This window comes from Bacillus rossius, chromosome 8 (assembly GCF_032445375.1).
Source record: "Bacillus rossius redtenbacheri isolate Brsri chromosome 8, Brsri_v3, whole genome shotgun sequence".
In the NCBI taxonomy this organism is placed as follows: Eukaryota; Metazoa; Arthropoda; class Insecta; order Phasmatodea; family Bacillidae; genus Bacillus; species Bacillus rossius.
This window is the reverse complement of record NC_086336.1, coordinates 21919113-21934335: the sequence shown is the minus strand read 5'-3', so window position 1 is coordinate 21934335 and position 15223 is coordinate 21919113. Positions and strand designations below refer to the sequence as shown.

Here is a 15223-nt window from a genome sequence, read left to right as displayed (position 1 = left end):
AAAAAGTGCATTGGAAGCGTTGTTTTACTGCCTTGTGCAAAACATCCAACTGAACGAAGTGGTGCAACGGTACAGGCCTGAAAATGGAATCGCATTTTTAGAGGTGCCGGGTGCAAATAACCATCCATTCTGACTTTTCAAGTAGAACTTTTTAACAGCCGGTTCAGTAATTTCAGAATCACAGGGTAACGTAGTTATCTTGTGTAACATATGCAACCAATATTTATAGATTGAATATAAATACATTTACAGTCGATTACAGATGGCAGCAGCAGCGCATGATTTTGTAGCCTGTCGAATACTTTAGTAAACATTTACATACTTTCTCATAATTTTAAATACTTTTTATATGTTCGCATATTTTGCATACTTTTGCATACATTTATAGCTTGTCATTCAAAACTCTAAACTTTCATCTTTGAGTTTGAATCGGGTTTTAGCTTTAAAATTGTGACAATTTTATAGATTATTTCAATACGGTTATGTATCATATTTAATCTATCACAAACCCGTTAATTCATTCTAAGATTCCATTAAAGACATGGACGGACAATAGTAAAAAAAGGTTTATTTTTATTAACCTTCAGAATGTGTGTTTCAAATCTTAGAGTACACATAAAATTCCCATCTCTCTTACAGGTATCTCTGAAGTATCAATTTTAACGCGCGTGTTAGTAATACACTTTATTTTATCTTCACGTCCTTAATATTAGTTTAGGTCTTTTTCTGTAAATTTATTACAATGGCTCGCTTATATTTATTATTTTATCACAAATTTTCTCAATAGATTTTTGTGAGCTGGCAGTTGGCAACTACTAATATAGATCATGCACTGTAAATCATTTTTGTAAATGGAACATAAATATTCGTGTAAAATGGCAGATATTTGTGTATTTCTACAGTTAGGTTAAAACAACATTATCCCTACAAAATAGTGTTCGCAGTTATACTGGGTTCAGATTGTTACCCGAGAATTTGTGCTTTCTGCCATCCCAGTATCTTTGTAAGAAGTACTCAGCATTACGTTTTAAAAACCTATTTCATTTATGCAAAAATAGCCGTAGCCATGTGTCGCACAAATTTACAATATCTTTCGTGAAGTATGTACCTACTACAAACTATTCCTTGCCAACTGTTTTTTCCAAGGAATCTTTTGTGAAAGTATGTGAAGTTTTTTTAAGTTTTTCCTCTGTACGTGTTTCGGTATCACGTGGAAAAACCCGTTTGTCTCCGCGAGGGTTCATGATCAGGGTCGCTGCCTTCGGGGCAAGTGGCCTCGCCCCGTCGGACGATAGGCGTTGGGTCAAGGACACTTGCTGACGGAAGGTGAGCGTTCTTCGTGTCAGCGGTTGGGGTTGACGATCGTCAAGGAGGGAGTACAGAAGGTTGTTGATGTGGTGCTGGTCGTTAGTCAACTCATGTGGTTAACGTGACCATCAAAGCAGGTTGAGTTGGTTGAGGCCACGTAAAGTTCATGTCCCAAGGAACTCGGCACGACGAGGTCTTGCTACAACTCTGCCCTCCATGTATGGAATAGTAACTTTTTTTTATTTGACTGGCTACTAGAAACGTTTATGAGTTGAATAACCAAGTGTATAGGAAAGTAAAATAATACAAACATTGTAGTAGGTTAAGATAGGAAAATTGTCGAAAATTCGCGAGACACCTGATGCTCAGCGATCCTAGTGGTATGAGCTGTACCTATAGATATCAATAGTAAGATGCAATTTTTCCTTTCTATGTTTAATAAATGTTTGTCATATTTGGAGTAAAAAACCTATATATTAAAACGTACAATTTTAAGACAAATTTTATTTTTTGTATTTCAGTACACAGACCACTGGGATTTTATGCTAGAAATCACAAAAAAAAAAAAAAAAAAAAACATTTAAATTTATAAAAATATTTATTTAATGACATTTTAATAGTTAATATTTAAAAACCACTGTTGCACATTTCGTTACGTTCCCCATCTTAAATTATAGACACATTGTACATTTCGTTACGCCCTCCACCATGGACATGTAGGAAATAATCGTTGCGCATTTCGTTACAGACACCATCATGGATTCTAGATCCTTGCACTTTTTATCACGCCCCCCATCGTGAAAATCCATAATTATTATCAGATTTAAATGAGGAAAAAATTAAAAATTTATAAACAATAATTAATCAAAATTTAAAACAATATATTAATAAAACACGCTCGAATGTCCTCGATTCGAACCCGGCTAGGTCAAAAGTAAAAAAAAAAAAAAAACGACAGATCTTTCCTCCATGGAAACCACTGTCGAACTGACCTCCCACCACTAATATATCGACAGCTAGTAGGTATAACACGTCCGACATCTTTTTCGTCTGCTGGAGGCCACCATCTTGTTTTCGTATTTTTAGTTTGATAAAGTCATAATTAGTTTAATTTATACACGTTGGAGTGCAGTATTAATTTATTATTACTGTGGCATCCACCATCTTGAAATTTAGGTGCCATCTTGTAAATTCATAAATATTTAGCTAGAAATTCGGGAAAAATTCGAAAATTAATTAAATAAATCTGAAATAAACGTACTGATTGATTTGTTCGATTCCTGCCCTTGGTTCGATACTTGATCGATGCAAAAAATTCAATTGCATATAAAATATACTAATTTCAATAAAATATGGTGAAAAGTCCTCAAAGAAGCTTAGTTTCCTAGCCAACCAGCCTCCTTTGAACCCAATAAAATAAATAAATAAATAATTTTTACCTCAACAAAACCCGTCACATCTTTTGGCAACAATCGGGATTACTTGCAACAAATTCTTTTCCACGAGATAAATTATCTCTCGCTGCTGAAAGGAGCCTCCTGGTCTAGTAGTTAAATGGCAGCTTGGCCTAAGACTTTTTGGAGCCCAATACTTTTGGTGACATTGACTGTTGGAGCCAAAGACTGTTGGAGCCAATGCCTGATGGCGTCAATGTCTGTTGGAGCTTTGGCGTCAATAAAATTTTGGATCTAAAAGATTGTTGGTGCCAATGACTGTTTGAGTCATGCTTTGGAGCTCTTGGAACATTGGAGCTCTTGGAGCTTTGGAGCACTTGGAGCTTTGGAGCACTTGGCGCAATTGGAGCATTGGAGCTTTGGAATACTTGGAGCAATTGGAGATGTTGGAGTTATTGGAGCTTTGGAGCAATTTGAGCAATTTGAGCTCTTGGAGCATTGGAAAAGTAAGAGCTGTTGGAGAATTAGGATCATTCGAGCACTTGGAGTTGTTGGAGCAATTGGAGCACTTGGAGCTGTTGGAGCAATTGAAGCACTTGGATCTTTGGCGCACTTGGTGTTTTGGAGCACTTGAAGTTTGATGAATGTATGTTTTCGTTAAATGCACTCAGTCGAGTCTGTAGTAGCTCTGTAATAACTCTGAATATTTACTTGTTCAATACCTCTTGGTCTTGATAAAACATTTTTCAGGGATTATTGGTTTATTAGTAAGCGGAAACATTTTCCGTTGGTCTAATTGATTCATATTGATTTTATGATAATTTATTTCTAAAAATTCGAAGACTTTGTCTTGGCTGGTTGACATAGCTATGTTATATTAGCTATCGACGAATATGCCCATGAGGTCTATACGACTTGTTTAACCAATAAAGCAATTATAAAAAAGTAGTAACCCAACATACATATATATAATATGGTGTCCGGTGACGATAGTGTGCCTCGCTGACGACAGTAGCCATCTAGCGAACAATTCGACAGGATTGTGGATAACAAGGACGAATTTTACCGATCATAGCGGCAGAGATCAGTCTATACGACTGACATTGTTCATGACCTGGTTTCGTGGTCCGAATACACTTGGCCTATGCGTATAGCATTTTACACGAACAGGTCGGATTGTATTCTAAGTTTCTAAAAAATTGACTTATGTTAGGCATATTGTAGCAAGGATCGAAACATGCTAACTGCTATTATTTTTGTAGCAGCCAACCACGGTCTGACCACCATCTTTGCCTTGCTGGGTGGATCTTTAGGTTTCACCAGTTTATTAGAAACGAACAAAAACAATGTGTGATTCCGTCTGAAATATAATTACTCCATACTGAGGAAACTTATAACAGATTCAAGAAAATATTAACGTACAATATTAATTACATTCTTAAACAGCTCTCAGGTATATTCAAAAAAAATTATTGGCCGGCCGTACATGGAATTATCAATAGTTTGATTTACTAAAAATACATAAATCAATAAAAAAATACAAATATGCATAAACGATCCCAGAATATATACTTAAAGTCCAGAAATTATGTTTATCTAATTAACTGCATCTGAAGACGTAATTTAAAGAACTTTCAGAAAAGGGTCAAAAGATACAGAAGCACCGGATGTCGGGGCTTAGTTTCCCGGAGATCACGCGGGTACATGATGCCAGGGCGCTTGTGTCCTGTTGTGGAAGGGAGATGAAAATGCCAATTCGGCGTCCGGCTCTCGGACCCTGTCTGGAACAGTCCGAATCAAAACTGATCAGAACTTGAACACAGACAGTATACGGGGCAGAAAATGCCCGGAAAAGTTAAGGGGAGGTTGGGGAAAGTCGCGGATCGTCACTCACCAGACAGGGAATTTGATTTCTATTTACAGATGCGTCGCCAGCCAGGAACTGGATCCCGCGAATACGCGGCTGGGCGCGGTCGTTTTCATAATTTCAAAAGAAATAATTGAAAAGAAAAATAACTACTACACTTTGTACTACGCAGACGGACTAAACTACTTAAAAAAAATTACAGGGATAGCATCCCTTATTTAGGCGACTACATAGTCGGTTGCGGCCGGATAGAAGTCTTGCAGTGTTTCGTCGACTCGCCGATAATCGCGAAATGGTCCGTCTGCAGTCGCGACGCGAAGTGTCCCGCGGAGAACCGCGTCTCGTAATTAAAAGTTAATCTTGAATCAAAAGTGGTGGGGAGGGGGCTGGGAGTCCGGACCGAAAGGTTCCGAAGTTCCCCGAGTGGGCGTCATAAAAAAACTCTGATGTCTCGAAGTTGGTAGCACTGGCCGATTTTAGCACTACCTGTTGAGGGGTGTCTGGAATTAAAAAAAACCGACTCGCTAATGGCGTCTGCTTTACCAAGGGAATAAAGGGCGCAGTCTAGTGCTGCGCTCTGGCGGTCTACAGGGTAAGTTGGCTGGGCGGTTAGCGAGTTTGCCGCTAGGTATCGTGTGCGGTCCATCTTGGCACACACATTTTTTTATGCAAGGCGTCCTTGGAGACGGTCGCTGTCTGCTGGGGTCTCTGACCGGTCATTGCTCTTAGGCGAATTCTTAGAACTGCAGAGGGGGTTTTGGAGTAAGGGGGGGGGGCTGAAAACGCAACGACGCTGAGAACAAGAATCCATTACGTGCTTTTCGAGGAGAGAACCTAATACATATTCGTGACAGTAAAGGCTATGGTCAGCTCGCCTCTGAGAAATGGTAACAGCTCGTCCAGAGCTGCTGTAGGCGGTATTTAGTCATGAAGTAAAGTAACGTTACAGGCCTGGGACGTGCCTGTAAGCGAGGGAAATTTTAAGCGAGCTGCCAAGAAAGTATAAGATCTGCAAAATATCAGATACGTCTCTGGGAAAGGTGCTTCAGACTACTGGCACAAAGTTTAACTTAGGGAGTACACCAGACTAACAAAGTGTAAATCGCCCTTTAGTAACCTAATTATAGAGCAAATAAAATTCCCAAAAATAATTTAAATTATATAAAATTAGGAAACAAAAGTGTCGAAATTCCTAATTACCGGCACAGTATGGACAATGTATTTAATTCGTTGGAAGGTATTTTGTCTAGAGGCGTTTTTCTTAGAGTGAATGATTAATAAACTCCGCGAAAGGTGATCGAAACAGAATATAAAACTTATTTTAATTTTAGTTATCCTTATCACTGTTCGAAAACCATACCAAGGAAGGAAATCTACTGCACCAATCATTATTTTAATAAGTGAATTTTTTGATGAATTTTGGAATATTCTAGAATCTAGGTCAATAAATACAAATTTCCAAAATAATGACATAATGACTTACTGAAGGGTGGTAGATTAGGAACCTATGCTGCTTTTAGGAATTAGAACATTATTTATTAAATAAGAATTGTTTACATAAAATTAAAATATTTGCATCGGTGAAGGATCTAAGCAAAGACAGGAATCCATCAATTCAAACAGTAAATTAATGATTTCTTTATGAATTTCGTACTTTTCCCATAATTTATGTTATTTATTAGTAATTTTAAAGATGGTGGGCAAATTGGCTTACAGTGGGCTGGTTGGCTAGAAAACTAAGCTTATTTTAGGACTTTCCGTCATTTTTATTTAATTAGTATTTTTTTGATTTTTTAATTTTTTGCATCGATCAAGTATCAAACCAAGGACAGGAAACTATCTAATCAATCTGTATATTAATTAAAGATTCATTTAATTAATTTTGGAACCATTCCCGAATTTATAGCTAAATATTTATGAATTTACAATATAGCGACCAAATTTCGAGATGTTAGATGCCACAGTAATAAAAAATTAGTTCTACACACTATAATGTAAAAATTTAATTAATATGACGTCAACCCACTCTAGAAGAAGAAAACTAGACTATGGCATCCAGCAGACGAAAACAAGATGTCGGACGTGATGTCATACTAGCTGTTTATATACACCTTGGGATTAGTGGTGGGAGATAAGTCTTACAGTGGCTTTTGTGGAGGAATGATTCGTCGTCATTTTCTTTATTTTTGATCTTACCGGGTTCGAACCGAGGACGTAAGTTCGTGTTTGATTAATATTTAATTAAATTTTGGTTAACTTTTTTTATAAATTTTTAATTTTTTTTCAATTAAAATCTGATAATAATTACGGATTTTCAAGATGGCGAGTGTGTCGAAATGTGCAAGAATCTAGAATCCAAGATGGTGTCTGTAACAAAGTGTAGAACGAATGTCATACACATCCAAGATTGCGGGAGTAACGAAATGTGCAAAGTTTTTCAAATCCAAGATGGCGACCATAACGAAATGTGCAACGGTGTTTTTTAATTTTTTATTAAAATTGAATAAATTAATTATTTTTATAAATTTAAAATTTTTGCCTGATTTTCTACAATACAAACTATGGAATTTCAAGATGGCAGTCATAACGAAGAGTGCAATGATATGGAATCCATGATGGTGTCCATAACGAAACGCGCAACGAATATGTCATACACGACCAAGATGTCGGGGCATATATAGAAATGTACATCATATCCAGAAAAAAAGATGGTGATTGTAACGAAATACGCAACAGGGTTTTTAAATAATATTTTAATAAAACATTATTAATCAAAATTTCTTATATATTTCAAAAAAAATTCCCGATTTTCTGATATAAATATTTTGGTTTTTCAAGATGGTGCCCGTGACGAAAATTGCAAAAGTAATGTCTTTATACATGATGGCAGCTAGGCAGCCTAATCGTCAAGGTAAGGCTTATAATGGGTAGTCGTTAAGGAAATTAAGCAGTTTTTAGGAATTTCGAAGCCGTTGGGATTTTTAAGGACTAAAACGGGAAGTTTTCCCTAGAAACAGGAACTTTTCCCACGAAATAGGGAATCTTTTAGGAAATTTTGAGTCATTTTTGAGGATTTTTGGGTCAATTTTTGAGTCAAATATGGGTGCCGTGACGTCAGAGCAATCGGTCATTTACCCATCCTGAATCTCCAGCCGGATGCTTGACCCAGAACATACTAATTTTATTTTATCATGCTTATTATGTATGCAGTTACTACTGGAAATCTTTTCAGGGAACAATTTACAAAAAATAATTAACCATTGGAGGTACTGGGACAACACAAAGAATAAATAACCGGGAAAGAATCCGAACACAGGATAACTGCGAACACTATTTTGGAGTGCTACATTTTCTTTCCATGTAAATGTACAAATTTACAAATACCTTTATTTATGCACAAATGTTTTTGTTCTATTTACAAACATTATTTACATTGCATGAACTACATCTACATCTTAAAGCTAACTGCCGGCTCACGAAAGCTTTTTGAAACCTAATACTAATTATTATCTTAAATAAAGTTAATAAAATGTTTCATATTTTTTTTTATTTAGTTAGTCTTTAGTTTAATTTTCTTTTTGCAATTTTTCAAAAATTAATTCCAATATAACTGAAATTGTTGAATGGTTATCTTCAAATTTCAAGTGTTATGGTTATGAAATTTTTGTTTATTTTTAATTTTCCTCTTTTATGCAATAATTGTATAATGATGTTTAAAGCAATTATAAATAATTAAACAATCATTTCTACTAATCTATGCATAATATGTATTACTGGTACATATGTTCTATGTACGGAATTTTATGAAACTTGGGCGGTTTTTGAATTGTGACCCTCAAGTTCTTGTAAGGTGTAAACTCCTTATCTATATGATTATAGGGTCTATAACCATTTGCATGCAACACCGGCCTGTTTGACCAGTATAGATTCGAATTTTGGGCGTAGAGCACGGAGGGTGTTGCCCTGCTCTCCTCTAATCAAAGGGAGTCACAGTACACCCTCTAGTCTCTATCAGCGTCCGGATCTTTGAACCACGGGGTCACCCATTTCCGCCTTTCCGACACCTACTGGGTCTCCTGTACCGGTGATCCCTAAAATGTAAGTTTCTTACTGTATTCCACTATACGCGTATACAGAGACCCGTGTCCTCTTTATCGTGGAGTGGTCTATGAGACCGGTGCTCCTTTTTACGTACATTTTAGAATGACTTAGTTTTATTGTTTGTTTTATTCCATTTCAGATTTTCTATAGTATTCATTTAATTTGTATCATTTGTTTCAGTTTGGCACGCATGAGCACCAAGCAATGTTTCTGCGCGGACCAGAAATTTTTAGAATTTGTGTCAGCTGCACATTCGGATGAGGAGTCGGATGTCAACCTCGACTCAGAAGACTGTTACGTTCCTTCGGAAGATGATGTGGAAATATAACACAGCTTTGACAGTGAACTCTCGTGTGATAAAGACAACCCCCCCCCCCCCCCCAAATACAGTGAGAGCAGAAGAGGTGGGATCACTTACCCACCAAGAGGGCCAGAAGGATACCCATAAACAGCCGCTCCAGCATAAATATTATAAAAATTAAAACGTCCGTACTCAAAGGCCCCGCGAAAAATTTACTTCATGCCAGCCCTGAAGACGTTTGAAGACTCCTTTTAAATTCTGATATTCTCGAGGACATTGTTACATGGACTAATATGAAATTGAATTCCATGCGAGTGATGGAAATAGAAAATATTTCTAATCAACAAGACGCTCGCGTTCGGAATTTTTGTCGAGCTGACGTCACAGATGTGTCTAATGTAAATGGTTGGAAATATTCGCGTCGCCGCCGTCGTGCTATTACTATTCCAGCGTGTAGCCTACATATTTCCTTCCCCCACTTCCTCTTGCGGATTGCTTACCACTCATGTACCTCACCACGGCGCTGACCGCCTACAAGACGTTTTTTCCCGCACTATATATTCCATTCACACCATCGCGCCAGTTTTCAAATTATCGTAGGTATATATTCTGCGTTAGTAACGGCCTTTCCCACAGACATAAGTGAAGTTTACCTTTCTTCAGAGCCCCGTTAAGGGGAATTAGGCCTCACCATATTGCGGTTTAAATAGTTTGATACCTCTTGCAATTTGTTTTTTGTTTGACATGGCGTATGACTTATCTTTGTTGAAGTAAACAAGTATCATCATGATATTTGTAGTCGTCCGCGTGAAATAATAAATTATTTCCTCACGGCGCTTGCATACAAGAGCCTGATATTAATATGCGGTTGCAACAATATTAGGAGATCTATGAGATAATATGTATGCTTTTACATGCGAAAACTGGGATAAATAGATCAAAATGATAATTATAACGAAAAGATGGAGCAATATAAGATCATGGAGCCAGTAGCATTTAAATGTATTACCGGTGCCAGGTGCTGGTACGTGGTGGTTGCGGCGGTTCTGTTGCCTTGGAACCTACATCTTGTATGACGTCACGGCAGCCATCTTGGAAAAACTATTACAAACATTTGGCTGCTCTGATCAATTACTTGTACATTTCTGTCATCTTTAGTTGTATACTTTTGAACCGGCTGCTGAAAAGGACCACTCATTCAGCTATTTTCGTAATTTGTTTTTATAAAGTACGAATCGAACTTCTTGGATGCAACAAACGGGTTGGACCTAAAGATTTGGTCACGAGTTTCTGTCAACATTTCGTTGTTTGATGTGATTATAATCACCCACGTGAAACAATCAGTTATTTTCATGGAGTATGGATGAATGAATTAAACTGCCAGGAGGAAATAAAAAAAAAGGGTACGAAAAATTAATAATTTCTATATTCAATCTCTGTTTTTACTGGTTAAAACCATACCTTTGAAATTTAACTGGTAACTATTGTGTCTCGCAACGAGTAAGACTTACTGTTTTTTTTCTTCTCTATACCAGTGAAATTTAATTATTGACACTCCGAGAAAATACCGCAAACATTTTAGTGACATGTTAACTGCCAGTGATAACATGATTACAAACGCAATCACCTAGTTTGAGAAATAAAATGAATCAGTCTGTGATTTTGCGGGAAGAAGTCAGCCAGAAATAATCAATGCAGCCCCAAATTTTAACGTCCAGCTGTCGAATACAAACAAAGAGGTATAGTTCCAACACTATGGCGCTACTTCGCACACTGCCAGTGCCACGATGGGCTTCCTGCGAGAAATTTCCGGCGAACGAATGATCAAAAATAAATGCTTAATCGGTTTGGTCTCCATGTTTACCTGATTTTACGGCAAATGCATTTTTTTTGTGTGTGTAACTACTGGAAATAACAGATGTACATAAATAAACCATTGATCAATAAAAGAACAGACGTAGAACATTCTAGTTGAAAAATTTCCTAAGATCAAAGTAAACATCTGTGGAAGGAAAATGTATTTTTAAACAGGAGAGTAGTAATTTTTTTAAGGATTTTTTCTCTAATATATACAAATGAATAATAAAAATTGGTTGTCTGTAAAGTCGGTTTACGGACGATAAATTAACGCGAGAACGTCATAACAAAACATTGATGAAATGATTGATCCAGAAGAAAAGGAAATATCATATTCGGCCTGAGACTGAGCCGTATAATAGGTTTTTGCAACCAAACCATTAAGGCATTAAAAATATTATATTCTTTAAGGAAGAATATTATTATAATTTTTCTATTTTTTGTATGATAAAATCTACCGATGCATACTTTTATGAATAAAATTGAATCATTTTTATTGAATTATCACTAATTTGTATGGATACAAAGAAGGAGTGAAATGAAATGTACAATTTAATTATAAATGTACTTTTATTTGCATTCATTAATTCAAATATATTTATTACTTTTGAAGTGTCGGGCGCGTCGTATTTATTTTTACAAGTACAAAAAAAACTTCGCTCTGGCCGGGATTTGAACCGTCAACTTGTGGATAGCCAATGAGTCATGCTAAGAGCACAGCCACGAGGCCATATTGGTAACTAGTGTTTCAGATGTTATAAATTAATTATATTCCACGCACGATATTTGTTTGAATTTCTTTTAACTAGCATATTCTCTGTTGGACTCGAAATATTTACACGCTCGTGGGCTCATAACTATAATACGGTGTGTGATTTAGTTGATCAAATAATAACTCATGACAAATAATTACCAATGTCAAACTAAAGCGTGAAAAGTATCATACCAGCAATAAATATTTAGATACACAGCTAAAACAATACTCATACAATATACTGATTTACACTAGTAATTAAAATAATACATACTTGTAAGAACGCCATTTCCTTGCGAATATACTCCCGTGGCGCGGTGCACAACAATAACCTCGAACCCCGCTATGTTGTCGTCTGCCCCAAGTCGTGTGTGGCGACATGCGCAGGCGTGATCCAACCTGCGCAACCCGCCTATCCCTGTAGCATGGCGGGGAGAAACCTGAACAGTACGCTACCACGTGCCGGCCGAGTTCTCAGTACCGTCCACAACATACCAGAGAGATGCCACGCATGCATCATCCTCCGTAGTGGGACAATTTTTCGTGCGTGCAGCCAGCGTTCATCGATTTATTAGACGCTGTCACGTCAAAAATATTTATATTCCAATTTTTGATATTCATTTAGTCTTTCAGTGGCACTTGCGACAACTCGCTCGGACCCACCGCTGATCCCGGATGTGACCACACCCCACGATGGGATCCGCAGCACATATTGGAAAAGCCGTTGCGACGACGTTCATGTGTGTACTGTGTAGATCGTCCGGACGACCTTGGAGAGCCTTCCCCCGCCATGACTCGATGGGTTCGCCGTCAGACGCAACCCGGAGAAAGCGCGCCCCGAGTCACCGCCGGTGAACCTTTTTACGGTTTTGCCTGCCCGCCGGCGGGTAATACACTCCCTTGCATCACGCCGGCTTCAACCGCGCCAACTCACGTAACCGCGGTCATTTTTTTTATTCCATTTTCATTTTCATTTGCTTTCCTTTCCCTTTCTTCGTGGCCAAATTAACCTATCATCATGAACGTTTCCGTGTCGTCGCTGACAACGATGGCTGTTCCTCTATCCGAACGCTTTCTCGTGGTTAGTACCGGCGGTGGTATAACGTGAACTTCTTGTTAGTCCAGTAGAAAAATTAGAAATTACCACAAATTTCCCTCACCTGAGTGTAATCCAGGTCCTTGTGACCGTGTAACTTCTTTATCTCAGATCCAAACTAGCCTGAATCCAAAAATAGACGACTTCATTTTTACTGCAGATACCTACTTCTTAAAGATTCATGGTTTTTGACTTTAAAATTTACATTCTCTCGTTACAGTGATAGTTGGTCGAACTTTCTTGTAAGACAAAATGCCGTCAGAATTGAATCGCTAGTAAATACGAGAATAATAATGCGTCAATAATGGTTGAGCTAAAGTATGTCTGTACGTGTTTGTCGCGCAGTATTTGTTTTGTCTATGTCGTCATTATACCAGTGTATGCGCACGCACGTGATTGCTACATATTAGCTATGTTTAAAGTTATAAAGAGGTGTAGCGTAGAAACGCGTCTAGCCAGGAAATCGATTCGGGTGTCACTGTGAAGGACTTTCGGAGCACTACTAGGACCCAGACTGAGAAATAAAAATACTCTCCGGAATATAAGTGTAAATCGGTATTAAATTAAAAATTACAAAATTATTAAAGATGTAGCCTCATATGACTTGTAATTATGCTCGGAATTATATAAAACGCTCGTCAGGAGAGAACTCGTGTCGAAAGGAATCAAAGAAGCCTGCCAAGCTAATACGAGAGCTGCTAAAGCGTCGATAAGGAAATTTAAAAAACCAATACAAAAAGATTACTTAGCTGGCCCATTAGGCATGCAGCGGCCAGCGACAGAACAAACGTCTATGGATCATATAACCATTGCATTGAAGAGACTGATAATTAATTAAATTACACACACAAACATTATGTATATTTATATATAGCAAACACTTGTTATGATTTTATACCGACGTTTTCACAAAATATATCCGGCGTGGATTTGAACTTCGCCTCACTCTGGTTTTTATCAAACCATTATAACGCAACTAAAACAATAAATTTCATTAAGGCATTAGGAGAAATTTATAAGATTCTAAGGGCGGTATTCCATGAAGTTTGGGTCAGGTGGCAAATAAGCACTGCCTTGTTGGGATACGACCGTAAACTATTCCAGAACATGTCCAAACCGAATCCCAGTAAGTGAACAAAAAGCCAACTGTTTTACTAAAGGGTGCTCTGCCCCAACCATAGAAAAATGTTCAAACAGATTCTATTGGACGTTTAGCAACCAACTATACTTTTGTTACGGCAAAAATTCTAGAGATAGCAGCACCGTCGCATGAATTAAATGGTGATATTCTAACTGTTTCAAGTAATTTTATGTTGCGATTATTTCTTGTTATGACCAATAAAGTATACAAAATGTATTCCAGATTATTTTCGCTACCATAAAGATTCATTTAGCACACCAACACACTTTGTACGTTCCCCGATGATCATAAGAGTGACTATATACGAGTTAATGACGCCATATGCGGGTCCGCCATCTGGACAAAATTAACAAAAACGTTTTCTTTGCGCATGCGCGGAATTTGGGCAACAGATCGGCAATGGATGCCCTAAAAATAATGGACTGGCGGTGTCCTATCGTAAACCTGTAATACTGTTCGAGCACAGGTGTAGGATAGCCTATGCAACATATAAACACTTATTTTTGTGTATTGGACTACCGGTTGTAATACCCCAAGTGTATTAAAGAATTATTAACTAAGTATTTAAAAAGATTTGGAATCTCTTAGTACTGGGGCCCCACAATTAATAACTATCAAAAGTTAACAACAGGGGCGACACTTGGAGTAAACAAAGAGAATTTAGTGACTCTCTACGAACACTTGGGAGAAAAAGGATCGTTATTATAGATAAATCAAATAAAAACAACAGTTACGTCTATAGACTTCCTTATTTTATTAATCATTGTTCTTTTTTTTATAGATTAAATTTTTGTTTGTAACATCTGTTTTTCATGGATAAGTGATCTTACTTGAATTCCTCACCATTACACTTATTATATTATATTCTTTGAACGTATTTACGAGCGGGCCGGCCCTGGATGTTTAACAAAAATTACAATATTTAAAAACATGAATGAAATTAACATCGCTTACTTTACAGGTTGTACATATAGTCCTTGCAAAACATTATAAAAATTTCCTCTCCTCGAACTGCTTTAACTGTCCGCTGTCCTAACTGGGTTACACTATTTTTGAGTTCGTAAAGAAAATGATTGAATGATGCGGGTATCACCCGGGGCTGTAGGTTGACGGTGATCGAGGTAGTAGGCCTAAAGATGGTGGATTCTGCTCAGGATCCGACTCCAGAGGTTCTGGCAGAGGATTTTGGTTGCCCCAAACTTGGAACCCTGTCAAATCAGGGTGTTGGTCCTGGCACTCAGGAGAGGGCGTCTCGTCTCCGAAAACCCGAAACACGACTCGCGGTAGGCACGGGAGTCTTCATGATTTAAGTAAAAAATATATATATAATTAAAAAAATAAGGTTCTCTACTTTTAACTAAACTACTGACTGGTTAATCTTAATTTTAGATAGGGACTTCATCC

The 15223-nt window shown here is 37.5% G+C and overlaps 1 protein-coding gene across 10 annotated transcripts in view; it reads right to left on the bottom strand.

The window, feature by feature from the left end:
* LOC134535580 (very long chain fatty acid elongase AAEL008004-like) overlaps positions 1-15223 on the bottom strand; it is a 349726-nt gene that overhangs the window by 179961 nt on the left and 154542 nt on the right. For 2 of the 10 annotated variants that reach the window (XM_063374788.1, XM_063374789.1), the window contains exon 1: positions 4597-5213. The exons of the other annotated variants lie outside the window; for them this stretch is intronic. The gene's annotated coding sequence lies outside the window, so the exon portion shown is untranslated. Of the gene's footprint in view, positions 1-4596; positions 5214-15223 lie in introns of those variants that run through there. 10 annotated transcript variants of the gene reach the window in all.